Source organism: Gorilla gorilla, chromosome 11 (assembly GCF_029281585.2).
Source record: "Gorilla gorilla gorilla isolate KB3781 chromosome 11, NHGRI_mGorGor1-v2.1_pri, whole genome shotgun sequence".
NCBI classification, from domain to species: domain Eukaryota; kingdom Metazoa; phylum Chordata; class Mammalia; order Primates; family Hominidae; genus Gorilla; species Gorilla gorilla.
The window spans coordinates 113,146,403-113,164,878 of record NC_073235.2 but is presented as its reverse complement, the minus strand read 5'-3'; the positions used below and the strand labels follow the sequence as shown (position 1 = coordinate 113,164,878).

The 18,476-nt window shown below is 36.1% G+C and overlaps 1 protein-coding gene across 7 annotated transcripts in view; it reads right to left on the bottom strand.

Annotated features, from left to right (window-relative positions):
• The window catches only part of CPS1 (carbamoyl-phosphate synthase 1), a 201,976-nt gene that overhangs the window by 130,412 nt on the left and 53,088 nt on the right, over positions 1 to 18,476 (bottom strand). The window lies entirely within an intron of this gene.

The following is an 18,476-nucleotide window of genomic DNA, read 5'->3' as shown; positions in this document are numbered from 1 at the left end:
TAGAAAAAGTATTATTAGTACTATATTAGTGACTCTGAATGGCATAAATATATATAACTCAGAAAAAGAAATTCTTTTCACATTAGAATATTTGTGCTAAAAATAACTGCATTCTTCAAATTATTAAAGACTTTGACCCCAAAAATTTACTTGTCCATAAATGTCTGTTTTTCTATAAATTAAAAAGGTTAATTAGTACTTGATTAACTAATTAACACTTATCTTATTATAACACATACACACTTGAAACAAAGATAGCTGTAGGACTTTCAGGGACCACGGCTGTAACATAGGAATATGAAGGCCCAGTTATAAAATATTGCCACTCCCAACAGAAACTAAGGATTCTCTTAAATATATGTAGTGTTCCAAATTTGCAAATAGAATTGCACATTTTCCAGGTAAACAGATTCACTGATAAACCTTTAAATAAATGACAAATAAAAATAAGTAAAAGACCTTTTATTAAACATATCTTTTACTTTTCTATCCATATGATAAGGTTAAAAGACTTAAAACCTAATGAAAATTATTAATACCTTCAATTAAGGGTCTTTTAGGAATGCAGTTTCTATTTGCATGCAAATCAAAGCACTTCTGATGATCATCCTGTGAGTACTGTACCAAGAGAATTGCCATCCACTAGACTATATAATTCTTTCATTTTTGTTCACTTTTAATATACAGGGTAAGAAAAATGAAAAAAATATTGTGAAGGTAACCCAATATTTGTCTTGATAATATTTTAAATAAATTGAAATATTACAGTGAACTGAAATATCAGACTCAAATATGAAAATAAACTTCAAACAACTCCAAGTTAAACTCTGAATTTTCTGCATTTTTACAAATTGTCTTTGTAGCTAACCCTGCTTAGAAGCCAGAATTAATTTCAATGAAAATCAGTTATTTAAAACAAAGTGCTTTTTAAAATAATGTTTACATTTAAATAAAAGTTTATCATATTAACTGACCAAAAAAATAAAATAGCAAATATGTCAATTTAGCACCATTTTTTTTACTTCTGTTTTCAGACCTTGGCTCATACATATGTAAATTCTTTGGCTCAGCAATTAGGCAAACACAATGGGGTGGGGCAGCGCTAGTAACAGGCCAAGATGGCTCTTCAACACTGAAAGTCCATCCTGCCTCCTGGCAGGGACCAGGGCCATCCAGTTATACTACGGTGTTCTTTCACCACCTCAGTGATGGCAGCTGGCTGGAGTCCAAAGTGTTTCAGTACTCCCAATCTCTGACTACTTTTTTCTCTTTTTTTCTTCATCTTGCCCTACACATTTATCCAAAGAAAATATTTAGGATGTGAAAGAAGGGGTGTAGATAAGAAATGAATCAAAGGAGAAATGTGTGATTATAAAACAATAAAATATGTAACTGAACCTTACTGTGGCTTAACACACAGCCAATAGTGCCAAAGATCATATAACTTCTGTCTGCTGAAGTTTTCTCTTTATTAAATGGCACTGACAGAGAAAAACTATAAAGAATAATTAATTGAAATAGACTGCAAATCACTTAGCCAACATAAAATGATGCAATATTTTATCTGATGAAGAAACCTAAAGTTAAATATTGGTTAGATCAATTTTATCAATTTGTCTATATCCTATCAATCCTTCAAAGCCATATGAAATCATACTCTTTTAATGAACTTTATGTATGTATATCTTGTTTGTATCATACAATTAATATACTATCCACATACTCTTATTTCACACATTAATATCTTCCTGATTGAAATCATTAAATAGCTCCACATTGCTTAACTACAGTGCAAAGTTAAAAATATAATATATTCATTTTTCTAAAGCTTTAGGCTTTTGTTTGCTTCATTCACATTGTGTGATCTAAATTAGTATCTTCACTGTCTCTGTTTAATATCGACAAATTAGAAAGAGTAACAACCATGACCTCTCATAGTCTATAAGTAATAATTAATTCTTCAATTCCTTCTATAAATACTTATTAAAGCCCTTTTACATGCCAAGCATGGTGCTAGATCCGAGAATAAAAATAGGTCTGGAACACAGACTTGTCCCTCAAAAGCTCCCTCTTGAGAAGCCTTTCAGTTTTATTCTTAGAAGTGGACAAAAACGTGTATTTTCTACTCTCAAGATTGAACAATAAAGAATAACAAAAAGAACTAAAAATCTAAGAAGCTCAAGACCCCAAAGACTCAACCATAACACGCTAAATCGATATTCCTCTCCAGCAGCTCTCCCAGGATGAAATGTGATCACCTATTAATGCACTTCACAAAATAAAAAACCTCCATGTCATCTTTCATATCATAGGAGTTGACCCACACCCTAGGAATCACTTTAGATCCAAAAATTTCTCAAGAGAACAAAAAGAATTACACTTTTTTTCCCAGCCAATACTGACTAAAAGGTCTGATGATCAACACTGAGCAAATTAACTTGAGTAAAACTGTAAATATCCTCTACGCATGTGACTACAAAGACAAGTTATAAATTGTGAAATCTCACATTAATATATTTTTTAAATACCAAGTGCTTTCTAATAACATATAAAAGATAAAAGCATGATAAAATATATCTCAAAATGAATTTAGATTAATAATAAATGCTATAAATACATAAGGCATCATGTAAAAAATAGTAAGTCTTAAAATCTCAAAAACTTATGAGATTATAAATCTATAATGTATAAATTCATACATTTATAATTTATTGCTACTACCACACCCAATAAGAATGCCACAATATAATTACAAAAACACAGAGAAAAAAATGTAAAGGCTCATACCAAAGTTATATTAAAGTTATAAGGGTTTAAAACTCAGGAATAATAAAATTTCTCCAGAACTCCTTATCAGAATCCAATTAATTGCTCAGCTCACCACCGTTCCTTCTTTTCCAAATCTTGAATATGAGCAGCTAAGAAAAGATGAGCCACATCAAAATCAAAGCAAACAAACTTCTGACTGTTAGAGCTTATACACAGGATGGCTGGAAACAGGATTGCCATGACCAGACCCAAGTCAACAAAGCCTTGTTTTAAGGAGATTAATCTTTTTCTTCAGGCTTGAAAAACCCTGTGCTACGCCTGGGAAAAGAACTACTCCACTACCTTGATACTGGGCTCCGTGTTTCTTCCAGACCTAAGATAAGACACATTTTCTTATCTCCTCTGAAGAAAAGAAATGGCTTCAAAGTTCAGGAGACAGGTCATACTGTAATACCAATAGGATGAGAGGCCTTGTTGGAACACCTGAGTTAGAATTAGTATGAGGAGAAAAAAAAATGTACTAGGCACTTCAACTCCATAAAGAAATTCTCAAAGTCAACATATTTCCTCAGTAAATACATTCCCTAAATATCTTAAACTTTAAGACTAAATATAACAACCATTTTTATATACCTATTATATTATACTTCAGAATGCCATACCCCAGTTTAAATTAACTGGCAGAATTCTGCTCCAAATTTTATCTGCATTTATATTTCAGTCTGAAGAAAAAGACTGTCAAGGAATAGCTACCCTCTCAAACTAGTACAAGGAAAATTCTAATTAAATCCAGTTGGAAATAATTTGTGGCTTTAAAACTATTTCAAGTAATATTTACATATATAAATGTTATATAGAGTTAAGCTCAGCAACAAGCAGAATTAGGAGTTTTAATATTAAATATATAAAACATTCTTGAAATGAAGATGGAAAACAGCTACATGTTTGTACAGGTCAACTAGAAGCCTCAGAGCTGAGGTTTGACATGAATTCATTCTATTACTGTGGCTGAGTTATTTAACCTTTGTGTGCATCATTTTCTCATAAGAAAATTGAGTAGGATTAATCATCAAGAAGAGCTCTTGGCCTAAAGATGTACCTCATCAAATGAGCTGTATGCGGAGAAAGAATATTTATAGTAATACATTTCAGAAGGAAGTTTCCAGGATTACGTACCTACTGACATGGACTGATTCCCAATGTGTTTTCTTTAACTGCTAACAAGTGTGCAGCATGCTAAGCTAGTCAATAAGTAGAAGCACACTCTATCCCTGGCTCTGTCATAACCTCATTCTATCCTCAGCCAAGTCTATTAATCTTCCTATTTCCCAGTTTCTCTAAAAACTGCGCAAATCAGTGCCACAAAAATGGTAGGGATGTGTACGAGTTAATGAGAGAATATCCATCAAGCCCTATGACCCCAGAAGAGAGCACCAAAGGAACACAAATTTGATTAAACCTCTCAGGTCCCAGTGCTGATAGCCCTAGGAGAATTGTTAAGGAATAACTTGCGGGAGGGGGGTAAGTGATTCTTTCTTGACCTCCTAATTTTGTGTATCTAATTTATTCATCATTTATGCATTTATTTATTCATTCAACAAGTTGAGTATCTTTTATTACATACCAGATACCCCATTAGGCAATGGTGAAATGAAACGACATGGTCCCAAACCTCATGATACCTCATGGGAGATGCTAAAGAAATATAAATGAATTGGAGCTTTCAGTATATTAAGACAGCTTAGTAATCAATCTCACAATATACAATTACAAATTTTATTACAATATATGATTACAAACTCCGCAGGAATAAAGTAGGCTGTTTTGCTAGAAAACAATAGTGGAGAACAAAATTTAGATTGGATGCTTAAAACAGTCCGAGGAAACTGAGATGTGAATGATACATATTAATTAAATGGGTCATGTGGGAGGAAAAGCACCCCAGCCAGAAGGAACATCATATGTGAAGGCTTTGAGCTGGAAATTGATGATATCTTCCAGGAACTGATTGGTGAAACAGAAGGATATTGAACCAAGCAGGGAAGATTATCAGGAGAGATCTGAAAGGCAATCAGACCCCAGACCCTGTAGGTGTTGGCAGGGCATGTTAACATATTGATTTGCCATTTATAGTGCAATAGGAAGTCACTGAAGGATTTTAACATGGAAAGTGAAATTATTTTATTAATATTATGAGAAAGATTAATTGCTGTATAGAGATGCACTGCATGCAACGTGAGCCCACATAGGAAGCTAACTGTGGTAGACCTGTTTGGGTGCACTACTTATATCCTCTTTATTGGGCTAGTGCCCCCCTCTCCCAGCCACTGTGGGTGATGGTTGCTAATTGCTCACACCTAAAACCTTTCCCAGGGACTAACCCCGATTAAGCAGTGTTTCTTTAATCCATTATAGGGGCATGAGATGCCAAACTCCTTTACCTCAAGAGTGAACAACTCTGCCATGTTGCTTGTGGTCCAGAACCTTCCCTGTGGATCAGGCTAAGGCTAGAATATACTTGAAATCATGTATTGACTTTACTCAAGTGATGGAGGTAGAAGTCAAACTGAAGTAGATCAGACAGTGACTAGGATGTTAAAAAATAGACAAAACATGAGAAGAAAAGCAGCTAAGTGAAAGAATAGAAACTGGATGAGAATGTGGAGCCAAGAAGGGTTTCGTTTGTTGTTTTTATGTTTTTTATTTTTTGATGAAAGGTGCCCAAGACACGTTTGTAGGCTGCTGAGCCTGCTCTACCTGAAAAAGAGAGATAAATTCGCATGAGAGAAAGAGTATAACCAAAAAATGAAGACTTTGAGAAAGAGAGACAACATGGCATCTAAAGAGCATGAAGAAGGATTGGTTTTTGTTAGGAGGGGGGACGTTTGCACCCTTTTAACAGGAGGGTAGGAGGAGATATAGGAAATATATCTTCTCTTACTGAAGGTTTGTTTACTTGGTAGTGTGAAAATGGGAGCATAACCCTTGATTGTTTCTACTTTCTAATAAAGTAAGATGTAGACTTTTCAACTGAAGGTTGGATAGTTTAAACTAATATCTGTGAAGAGTAAGATCATGCTGTCATTAGACAACCACAGCAGGAAAGCCAGTAGTCTTGGGCTCCCATTTGAGATCCGTGACCGTGAATTTATAGTGACATCAGAATGTCCATGCACATGGTTTTCTTCAGCCATTCTCAAATACAAGGGCTCAGGCATAGAGATGGAGGATTTTGCACTAAAGGTCTGAGTTTTGCCAGGCCAGTTAGAAATTGGGGTGTGGAAGTTAAGGTTATCTTGAAAGGAATGATTATAACGGTAGACCCTAGATTTTAAGCTAGATAAGAAAGAATGCTCAAAGAATTGTTACACTAGGAATACTTGAGTATATGAGATCAAAAAATAAGGGAGGAGGGGAAAAGGATGCTGGAATTTTGAAGGTGGCACAGTTTCTGGTAAAGAGTGCTCTAGATGTGTCCACAGCAGTTGGTACTGAAATCAAACGGGTGGCATAGGAATGGGATGGTGTACTAAAGCTGCTCTGCATCCCACCTTTGGTTCACACAACCCTGGTACTCCATGATCAACCAAAATCTGCCAAAAAACATGAATTATCTTTGTAAAAATACTTAACCATCATTACATTACAAAGCAGTCTGGATGAGTAAAGTGCACTAAGTGAAATGCAAATATTTTCCCATTTTTCCCTTTGGGGGAAATGTACTTCACATCACAGAAATACTGGTTTAAATAAAGTTCTAAGAACATTTTCTTTTTGCTTTGTTTTTTGGGGCTTAATAGTACTAATGTGGCCTTGGACTTCTCTTAGTCAGCACAACTGATCAATCAGCATTTCACTGATTGCTTAATTCCTCCTTCTCTACATAAGAGGGGTAAAAGCCCTTGCAAAATGTGTTTGTTCTGTTTGTTATTCTGGACAAAGCCGATAACGAGTTGCAGCTGCTGTACAGAGTGTACTGCTTGCTGAGGCCACTGCTTTAACTTATAGATAGAAAGGAGCAGCCAGAGATGTGCCTCAGGCTGAAGCCAGTGCTGCAAATGGGACAGCGCTCTCAAGCTACAGTATATGCATTTCATTATCCAACAATTTGTTCTGGGAGGACAGTTTGATTGGCCAGGCAAGAAATTCAAAATGAGAGACTTTTAAATATCACAACTCAGCTAAAAGAGCTCTTCTGTTTTCTGACCTGAGAAATTCACTTCTATCAGTCTCAGTAAAGTTGCTTGTAATATTAGGTGATGCAGACTCTGAACATTTGTCCCTCTGGACAGAGTGCACTCCCGATGATCTGAGTCTTGGGGCTATGCCTCAGGCTTCACAATTCCTAGTGTGAAAGCTACTTGCATATCCACCCCTCCATCCAGCTGGGTTTTGTTCTGCTTTTCTTGTGTAACTAATGACTGTGAGTCAAAAAGATGGGAGGTCAACTACTTGCCCTTGACCATTAAATGGGTGTTTAAACTAAGCTAACTAAGGAATAGCATTGTTTTTCCATTTCGTGATATCGTTTTCCATTTTATCCTAGATTCTTAACTAGGATGTGAAGAAAATAATAGTAGTCAATATTATAAAGTTTAAAATAATACGAAGTAGTCAATATAATAAACAGAGACATATTTCTAGAATGGAACAATAAGATAGTAGGCTTCTATGTTTTATTTTAAAAGGTTCCGAAATTACCCACTTACCATTTGTGTGACCTTGAACAAGTTGCTTTAACTCTGAACCTCAGTTTCTTCATATACAAAATGGGAATACACCTACTATGGAGGTTTGTTGATAGAATTTAAACAGAATAAGTTACGCAAAATATCTGGTGTTAGTAAAGAATTCTCTCAGTGACTCATAGCAAGAGTATAAATTGGTCTAGTCACTTTGTAGCATGATTTGTCATTATACAGTGAAATGTAAAATGTGCATACCTTACAGCAGTTACATTTTTTCAGGATGAAACTCAGAGAAATACTAAAACATGTGCACAAAATGATAGATACATACATAGATATATAGATATTCATTGCAGCATAAATGAACCAGTGGGAATAATATTTAAATGCATGAATGTTCTTTTCCCTTTTGAAATTATTCTACTGACCTTCTCCACAAACTCACCTATTTCTTTCGGGTGGTTTGGAATTATTACAACAGGAAGGCAAAGAGAAAGAAAAAGTTAATATTTATCTTCTGGCAAGGCAACGGGATTTGCAGTAAGAACACAGTGCTAACAAGTAGATTTAATCAGGGAGAGGGGATTTCGTTAAATTCTTAAACTGCTTTAACTTATCATAACTCAACCTAGAGGATTCAGATTACATGAATTTTTCACATCTGGTGAAGTGGTAGGAAGAAGAATGGAAACACAGAAGTCAGATCAGCGTCCTTTATTTCCACTTCCACTTTCAACCCCTGATCCAGGACCACTCTTTAAGGCAGTAAAGGAGTAATGTAGTAGAAATGACAGCAGCAGGCCAGCAGATACGTCTTCCTGAGACAGAGCCCATGGCATTCAGGGCCTGGAAACTGGGGACCCAAAATAACCCAAGTCTCATTGTGACAACACAGAGGTTCTGAGAGTACAGGAAGAATTAAGAAGCCTGGGGACGAGGTAGAAAACCACTGCAGGTAGATCATAACAGACAAGGGACAAATGACCAGACCCCCTAACACCCCAAAGAGCAGATGTCACCAGCACAGAGAGCAGACCAGCTCAGCTGCTCTGCAGATATCAAGGAGGACTCAGAGGATACATCAATCTGATTACCCTTTCCTTCTGCACCACTAAATCATGTAAACTAAACAACCAGATGCCATCTTGAAGAGGAATAGGGTAAGCAGGTCAAACTTGGAAAAGTGGAACAAATTGACCAAGCAAGGACAGGGTTACCTAAATGGAGTATTGGACTGCAGCACTGGACTCAAGACAAAACTTACCAGATTAGACTCCTAGATCAGATCAGTTATTTAAAAAATAAATAAAATAAGGTACTTTTTTGTACATTTGAAACTACTGCGGATAATTCCAAATCTTGCTTGAAAATAATCAATAGAGATTATTACAAAACACAATATGCCAATTTGTGGAATATTTTGCAGCAGATGAAAAGATCAAAGCAGATCTCTGTATACGGAGAATAAGAGCAAACACTGACACGGCATTTATTGTATGACAGGCTCTGTTCTGAATGCCTCACAGGTGTTCCCCATGTCACCCTTCAGCAGTACTATGAGGCAGATTCTGTTGTTATTCCCATTTTACATATGTGGAAAGTGAAGCACATAAGTGATCTTCTTGAGGTTCCACTACAAATTAGTCATGAAGCCTAAATAAAAAGAATTCTAAGGCATGCCAATGAATGAGGAAAGCAATTTATACAACAATATACGCAGTAAAACATTAATAAAACACATTATGTACCAACCAGTACTACAATTTTTATCTGTAAGTGACTAGAAAAAGGTCTGAAGGGGTATTTCATAATAGTAATAAATTTTTCCTCTGATAGAGGAAATTATTTTTTCCCATAGGAAGATCTTAAACTTATTTGTAATGTTTTAATTTTTTCACATGGCGAACAAAGCAATACACTGCTCATGTTACCGAAACTCGATAAAATATATGAAGCTAAAATTGGTCATCTAAAAGTATGATAATATATAATATTTATTTTCTACTTTATCTCCAATATGCTTATCATACAGAAATTATAACAAAATGCAAGTAAATGTTTTGGATAATTTGAAAGTTAATAAGTTGTACACTGTAGCCCTACCATCCCCACTGATGTCAAAGGGCTGATTTTTAATTATGCATAGTAATTAAATAGGGATCAATGTCATTACCTGAGAAAACACCAATACAGAAATTGCTATTATAGACAAGATAATTTCTATTTAAAAAAGAAAATGAAGTAAAGGATTAAAATTAAAATGTATAAGTATATCATTTTAATATATTAAATAAGTTTAGCTAATACAAAATTCAGTTCTCCTGAGTTCTCATAAAGATCAATTGAACCTCCATTCTGGACTATTTCATGCAATCTGTAATATACAAAAGTAGGATATTTCAAATGTGGCACTATAATTATGTATGTCTCTGCATAAATATTGAAAGAAATAAGGATACAGACTTTATTATAATAGGAAATATAGGAATTTATAAACTTTATAATGGCTTTTAAAACTTGAAGAACATATTAGAACAACATAAAAAACTCTGAAAATGGCATCTTATTAATTTTGAATTTCATTAAGTAATTATACAACCTATATTCCTGTTTCAAATCCTGCCACAAACAAAGTGGCTAATGTAGAAGAGATAATGAATCATTCTGTGCTCCCCAAGACCAGGAGGATTGAAGAACCCATATTTTTTGGGAAGATAATCCATTGCTAATTACCAGAAAAATGCAGTTAAGAGTTATATGGTTTTAGCATGACACGTGATCTGTATAGCAGAGGATATACACATATATACAAATACATATATTTAACATTATATATAGCCTGTAGTTCTATCTAATACAGTGTTGTTCTTTAGCCTTAAAATATTAGTAGTACTGGGGAGTAGTATGGAAGAGGAAACAGCACATGTCTTGTAGGATAACAAATTACTCGAGTCTCTGCGCAAGGCCAGACTAAGCACAAATGCATCATCCATCAACAGTACCTGATGAATCACAACATCTCTGATCCTAAAATAATCATTGCTGTTTTATAATTCTCATATAAAATGGCACACTGTTCAAAGAAATGTGGCGACTTACTACAAATCGATGGTATAAGACATTCACCTTGGAATCAGGCTATCATATTTGATTAAGACTGCAATTAAACAGCACTTGAACAGTACATCTGTAACACCTAGAAAGCATTCGGGTATGTCAGTGCTTAATACTTCAGAGGGCTGTTTTGGCAGATGTTATTTATGCTATTTATGTGTGGCAGACACACCACTGGAGGAGGATGGCAGTCCATGCTACAGTATACCATCCCATACACAAATCCTTTACTAACCCTATGCCTGTCTCTCCAACCAGACTGAATTACACAACTGTCATTCCTCCAGAAGACACAGCAAATGCAAAAGAAAAAATATTATTCACATAGAAAGAGTTTTACCAATTATAGTTGGGTTTTTCCCCTTTTCTTTTCACTAGCCCTTCTCACCACTCATTGGTTTGAAAATTAACCCTTAGCAATGTGCTGTAACTGAACATGCTGTTGATTAAAGGAAATGGAAACCCAAAACCCATAATTCATCTTTAGCTAATATATAATATCATTCTGGAGCTTATCAGCATGTCAAAGTACAAAAGTTTAAGAAATTCCTATTTAAATGCATCTGGTATCATTAAGGAAGTGAATGGTGGACTTTATATCTTTTTGGTTTTCTGGTGTGTTCATGAATATGATATAAATTCATGAGTGACTTTCAACTGATTATGTTTCTACCATGTGAAACAGTGAAATCACCACATAGGCTTCTTTCTTTTCATGTTTATTTATCTTGTACTATTTAACTTTAATCTAAGAAGTAATCTAAATTTTTTAAGGTTTCCAGCCAATAATTTATTCTTACGCTCTTTCTCTCTTACTCTCATTTCTCTCTTAATGGATATAAGATCTATCAGGCAAATTAAAGTGTTCTCTACAAAAGTGTTATTTATGACAGTAAATATCCACAGTTGGTATTTGTAGTTCCAGTGTTCTTTGAAGATCTACTAGCTCAATTTGGATTGCCAATCCATGGGGCTTATATCTAAAGAAGTACCTAAATACTGCCAGGCGCGGTGGCTCACGCCTGTAATCCCAGCACTTTGGGAGGCCGAGGCGGGCAGATCACGAGGTTAGGAGATCGTAGCCATCCTGGCTAACACGGTGAAACCCTGTCGTCTCTACTAAAAATACAAAAATAAATTAGCCGGACATGGTGGCGGGCCCCTGTAGTCCCAGCTACTCGGGAGGCTGAGGCAGGAGAATGGCGTGAACCCGGGAGGTGGAGCTTGCAGTGAGCTGAGATCGTGCCACTGCACTCCAGCCTGGGCGACAGAGCCAGACTCCATCTCAAAAAAAAAAAAAAAAAAAAAGTACCTAAACACTATTTAAATCAAAATACATGTATTTAAAACTATCCAGAAAAAAAATTGAGGTCATTAGTAACTAGAGAACTGATTTTCTCTCCAAGTTAAAAATTGTATGCAGTTTTTAAAAATTGTGTATACATAAAGTCATTTTGCAGGAACTTAATCTCCATGTAGTCTATTCAGGATAGATTTAACTTAATACATGTATGATAAGTCTGAAATAGACTTGCATTGGAAATGGCAGGATAATGTCAACAGACCTGACCATGAATCCCAACTTTGTCACTTATGAGCTGAGTGAATCTGGATGTAATCTCTCCAAATAAGTTTTCTCATCTGAGAAATGAAGATCATAATAGCACCTCCCTCACAGTTGGCACCTACTTTAGATGGTCTGTAGGTGGGCAGCAATCTGACTTGGAAAAGCAGGAGTTATGCTGCGTAGAACTTTACCCAATAATGAGGAAGTTTCAATGTCATTATCAAAAAAAAAAAAAAACAAAGAAGGAAAAAGGGAGAAGGCACTAAACTTTTTTTAAGTACATGTAGTAAAAAAGAGAAAGTGCTATAGCTGGGATAATGTTTTTGAAATATTAGCAGATATATTTTCTTCCCCAGGAGTCCTTGTGTTTCCTACCTTACCCATTGAAACAAACACCAGCATTCCTTATTTCCAGAGGAGATGGTAAATATATCAGAGAATCACATTGTCATTCATCAGCTTTGGTCTTCAAATCTGGCTTTTTTAAAGTCAGTAGCTGAGACAAACCTGGAATGCTAGGCTTTCTGGTATTACTGTGAAAAGGGGGATTTGTGGGTTCCAATGAGCCAGAGCTCAAATGATTCAGCATAGTATTTATAGTATAAAACTTAAAGAAGGGATGAAACATGAGGTTTTTTAAATGCGAAAAGGTAGATAGAAAGCTTTTAATATGTGGAGGGATTGGGAGGGGAACCGGGTAAGAGAGATTGAGCCTACTGAATCATTCTGACAGGGGTAGGTGCCTAACCTGCTCTCAAAGCATAGCCAGAAAACACTACAAGCCCTTGGGAAAACCCCTCACTCAGCATGGCACCAAAGCAGCATGGCAGGCATGGCAGAAGGACCACCACAAAAGCTGGGGAATGTTTCAGGCAGATGAGCTTAAGAAGCCTCCTAGAGTTTCAGAGTCTACTTTCTGCACAGAAAGTAGCCATGAGTTCTTCAGCATCCCCTGAGGAAAGACAGGGAAGTCCTCAGTGGGCCTGTTGCCTAAAGAGAGCCAGAGTTAGGGCATGAGGTGTAGAGCCTGAGCAGGTAGTCCAGAGGCCTAGGCAGGCCCATGCAGACCCAGTACACCAGATGCTATACGTGAGGTCCCCAAGCTAGAAGAGAACTGCTATGTCTCAGCAAAAGTCTGCAAGGACCAAAGAAGACCCAAAGAATAGAACACTCCTCCCCTCATGCCAGGATGACCTATAAGCCACCCAGTAACTTAGATCATCTATAAGGATAATCAAAGAAGGGGCCAGGAAGAGAACGTAGAATTTGACTGAATAAACTATATGTGACTAAATTAAATTGAAACAGCAAAAGTAACTGTTTTCAGCCAACTGAACAAATGGGGACTTGACCTAAGTTAAGTTCAGTAACAGAAAAATAAAATGTTTCATTTCTGTATACCTGAGTTATGACTGTAAATTTTAAACCCATTACAATGTCTCATCAATTATATATTTCCATGTCAAGTAGATTCACTGAGACCTCTTCAAAATTTACTGCCTATTCCTTCTAAGATACTTTCAAGTTAACAAAAACATGCAATCAATGCTACATACTGCAGCCGATAACTGCCACAGTGGGACAATCCTAGAAATGCACAAATCTGGCCCACAGCAATATATAGTAATGATTTTGAGGAGTTGTTACAGGAGTGGATAGTCATTTATCTTTCCAGAGTAAGTTTGCATTAAGCAGAAGAGAGATGGAATGATTACTATGGTTCCTCCTCTTTCAAAGGTGCCCTTCATCCCTTTCCCAGCACAAGTGAAGATACACCAGAAGGGAGCAGAACATCCATCAATCACTGCAGGGCTGGCTGCACGCCTAAGCAACATGTGTATCCATGAGCAGCCCCTCGCGAGCAGTCTCTTTGCCATCGAAACACTGCTTATTTCCCCACAGGGTACCCTGACACTTCTTTTAAGAAGCTGTGTGACAGCAGCAACAGAGTGCTAACTCATCAGAATATGTGGCAGGAACATCCAACATGGCTGTATTACTCAAATTACATTTTGACTAATCAAGGAGCAACCAACTAAGGGCAGCTTAAGGACACTGGCTTAATTCAACGATTCACTGTCTCATTAAACCAAGCGGAGAGAGTTCTAGTGATTGGTTGCCCTGTTTCCCAGTGGCTTTCCTTTGAAGAGATGGAGGAACAAAAGATAATTTCTGATTACTCTGAAATGAACTTGCTCCCACAGTGTTTATGAATGATCATTTGATTAATGCCCCCTGGTAGGCCACTGTCTGGTGCATGATCCCTCATGTCCCTTCCAGAAACAGCTGTAGGGATCATCCAAGAAGCCTCTAAACTGCAAAACTAGGAAATACTGAAAGTGACTAGTTTCCAGAAAATATGAGTTTTTATAGTTTTACAGAGTCAGATAAAAAGCATGTTATCACTGTTTACAGCCCAATGAATCTTGATATGCACAGCTTCAACTGGTACAAATATGTCTTAGGAAATGCCCTGCTTTGTGAAGCTTGTACCTGAGAACACAGACTCAAGAGCCTGACTTCCTGGTTCATATTCTGGCTCTACCACTTGCTAAATGAGTGAACTTCGGAAAATTGCCTAATTACCCTCTTTGTATCTTAGTTTTCCATCTGTATAATTAGAATAATGATATTATCTATGTCATAGCATTGTAGTGAAGATTAAATGGGTGATTTCTAGGCAGAGTGCATGCAATGGTGTCTAGCATACAGTGTCAGAGAACTATTAGCTACTGTTTGCTGTTATTGTTGTTATTTTTGCAATCTCAAGACTCTATTCATGGGGTTTCAATTCTCCAAATCCCTTACTGTATCTACATTTAACCCTTCAGAAAACCAGAAACCATTTCCATAGATTAAGGTCTTCTTTGAGTCCAGACGACTCATCCATATGAAGTAGTATGGGAAAGACAGAGATAGGCCTCACCAGGTGGCAATTCCCTGTCCTTCATGGTCACACTACTCTCCAAGAAAATCTTACACCTGTAAAGCGACTTTCCTCCCCGCTCACCGTTGCTCTTCCCCACATTTCCCAAGTTAATTGGCCTCTTGTTCTCACGGTGTTGTCCACTACCCACATTAGCTTGATAATAACTGAGATTAGTTCTTGCAGGATCACCTTCTTGAAGACCTGTTTAACCTAGGAGACCCGGTCAATCATAATCAGAGTATGATCTTTAAAACTGAGTACTGTGTCCTATCAAAACTTTAAAAAATATTTCCCATTTGGACTGTGGGTTGGCCCTCTGTCTAGTTGGTAGATCTGCTTACCAGATATAAGGCACCCTGAATAGGAACTGTTTTATTGGCATTAAACTCACTGGTAAACACATATGTTTATTTAGAAATAGTTATTTTCTAAACCAATGTTTTCGAAACTAGTGAGTAATTTAATTTAATAGAGCAATTCAAAACCTTGAGCATTGGGACATATACCACTACAGGAAAATTTAAAGCATTTGGGTATCTTTCTTGACCTAAAAAAACTTTAATTAAAAAAAAAGACATAGTTAGCTATTGCTATACTTATTCCCTTTCTAGTCATTACCCTAGTCCTAAGAGGATACAGTAGAGAAACAGAAAAATCTGCAGTTACTTCAGATTTAAGTATAACTATTTCAAAACAAGAGTAATTTGGAATTTAGAACTGCTAAGTATAAAGCTATTCATATAGTAGTTTATCAGGTGCTCTCTCCATTCTTCAGAATAATTTTTAATCTAATACATTCCAAGCAACACATTCCCCTTCCAAATAGCTCCACGGTCAAAGACTAATTAGCCTTTTCTCTTGAAATTTGGCAATGATACAGACCTTGTTGCTTCACTTTAACGTTTTGAACTCTCTAATAACCCTCCAAAATTATTTAAATGCTCTCTAAAATGCCTCATAGTTCTTTGTGATCTGGTCAACACTAATGAAATGCTTAAGCTTTCACCCCAGGGCTCCTAAATAAAAAAACCATGATGCAGAAATGTAGTGTTAATCAGAGACCTAACTTTAAAAGAATACCAAAGAATTGTGTGATTTTCAGAGTTAACAGTACTCCACATCCTTGGAAGAAAGCATCATGTAAGCCAATCAGAAAATCTTACTCTCGCTGACTTGGGAAACTTGAGCTGCTAACTTAACATGGAAGTATACATTTTCCCAACAAATAATAGAAAAAAACTGTATTGAAGGTGTTCACCTCACAAGAATAATGCAGTCTAGAAAACCATGTACCACACAAAGAAACAAAAAATAGGGTTTTGGCTATCCATGTGTACTTAAACTTTAACATCCAGCAGATCCTACCATCTAGCTAAAGTTTCACCTCATATCAACGGCAAATTATAATCTTGTTTCCAAATCTTTTTTGGTGGTGGATTGTAAATAATCTAAGCACATCATCTGTCCAAAGAGCATTCTACTATTAACTCCTCCCGATAAACGACCTTTACTTCTGCAGCTCAAAGTTACCAGAAATTCTCTCTTCTTTTTTGTCTTTTCTCATTGAGTAGGCCAAGTAAAACAGAGCTGGTAGGCATAACCTCCTCAAATTTGAACAAACACTTGAATGCAAAGCTTCGGGTTGGATTGCCTCATTAAAATGTTCCCAATTGATTACTTTTATTGTTCAGTTTTTCAGTAGGCATGGAATAATAAGTACCAAAGAAACAGAAATCCTAAAATAACTAGTAAATCACTTGACAATTGAGAGACCATTACACGATGCTAAATAGAAACCACAGGAGCCAAGGCTGGCAGAAGAGTACTGTTCAAAATTACAAACTGAGCAGAGAATTATCTGTTCTGCAGAGCTCGTACTTTTTTCCCCCGTCTTTGCCCTCTATGGCTAAAATTGATTGCCCAGGGTTTTCAGCCCCAAGGCCATGATCTCTCAACCTGCCAACAAGTTGTGCCTTCTGTCATCATTTTTTCTATATTAGAGATCAGAAATGTTAAGTCACATCCTGGAGAGTTTTCAAACTTTGTAGTTTTATTCAACTGATGACATGGCAAGAGTTTTTAGGGCAATATTACCAGTTATTTGTCAAAGTATTTAAACAATACTTAAGAATAAAGATTTTTTAAAGTTTTCTTTCTCATGAACATTTTTCTGATATTAACTAAGGCAATTGTTGTCCAAGCTTACTGTGCATAATTAACTGCAAGGAATGATTATTAGAAATGCATATTCTTGGGCCACACTAGATCTGCCAGATCTAAATTGCTACAGTTAGAGGTGGGCATCTTTTATTTTTAACAAGTCCTCCAGTTGATCCTGAAGTAGGTGGTTGTTAGCTACATGCATAACGGAACTAGAGTGTGAATGGAAGTTGGGGCACAAAGAGAGGCAATATTTACGATGCTGCAGTAAGTTTCTTAAACTCAGTTTAACAGCTGCCTTTATCACTGCCACTCACGACTACCACCTTAGGTTAAACTGAATAACCTCCTCAGCCTCAGCTTCTTCATCTAAGGAATGAAAATAATTATACCCACCTCAACATTGCTTTATGGATGAGTTTACAGTGTTGAAAACACTTAATCCCTCACGTCAAGCCAGAACCAAAAGAATCTTATGTAAATCTCTCTCTTGTAAAGTGGTTAGCAGAATTCTACACAATGCTCAGTAGTTTGGCTATTATTGCAACATAAGAAAGGAAATTTGATAGAAAATAGTGAATAATTTTATTTTTATAGTTGAGGATAGAAGAAAAAGTATAAAGTATTAAAAATCAATGGAATTTTTTAAAAATCATTTAGAAATTGTTGGCATTTTCCACAAATACGTTTCCAAATCAGAAGAGTCTAATCTATTTGAAAAGTTCAGTAACTCCACTCATCAAAAACTGTATTACTTAACAATAGAACAAGCCATTTATATATGGATTTTATCACTTTGTCCAACTTTTAGCTAAATCACTCCCTGCCTTTATGCAAGTCACTAAGTTGCCTTCAGAATCAACTTTCCTATCAATGGAAATAATTATAAAGTGGTAACCCTTACCAAGATATTATATTACACTTTTAATAAAATGTTTAAGGTCTACAAGTTGAAAACAGTTACAAGTTTAAATTCACTATAATTTACTACAGGAAACGTGAAATGCATAAGAAGAGAAGACTAATCTGGTGACAAGATTTGAAAATGCTTTTGACTAGCATTATATTGTGGGTATATCTCAAGCCGAAATAGAATAGAATTGAACTGATATGGAGCAATGAATGGGCAATAAAATGGGGATAGAATAAATGCAGTTAAGATGAAACCAAATAGAATCTATATTTTATCCATCCTCATCCATCTCCACAATAAGGTCATTTATTATCAGGATGTCTAACCTGGCTTCTA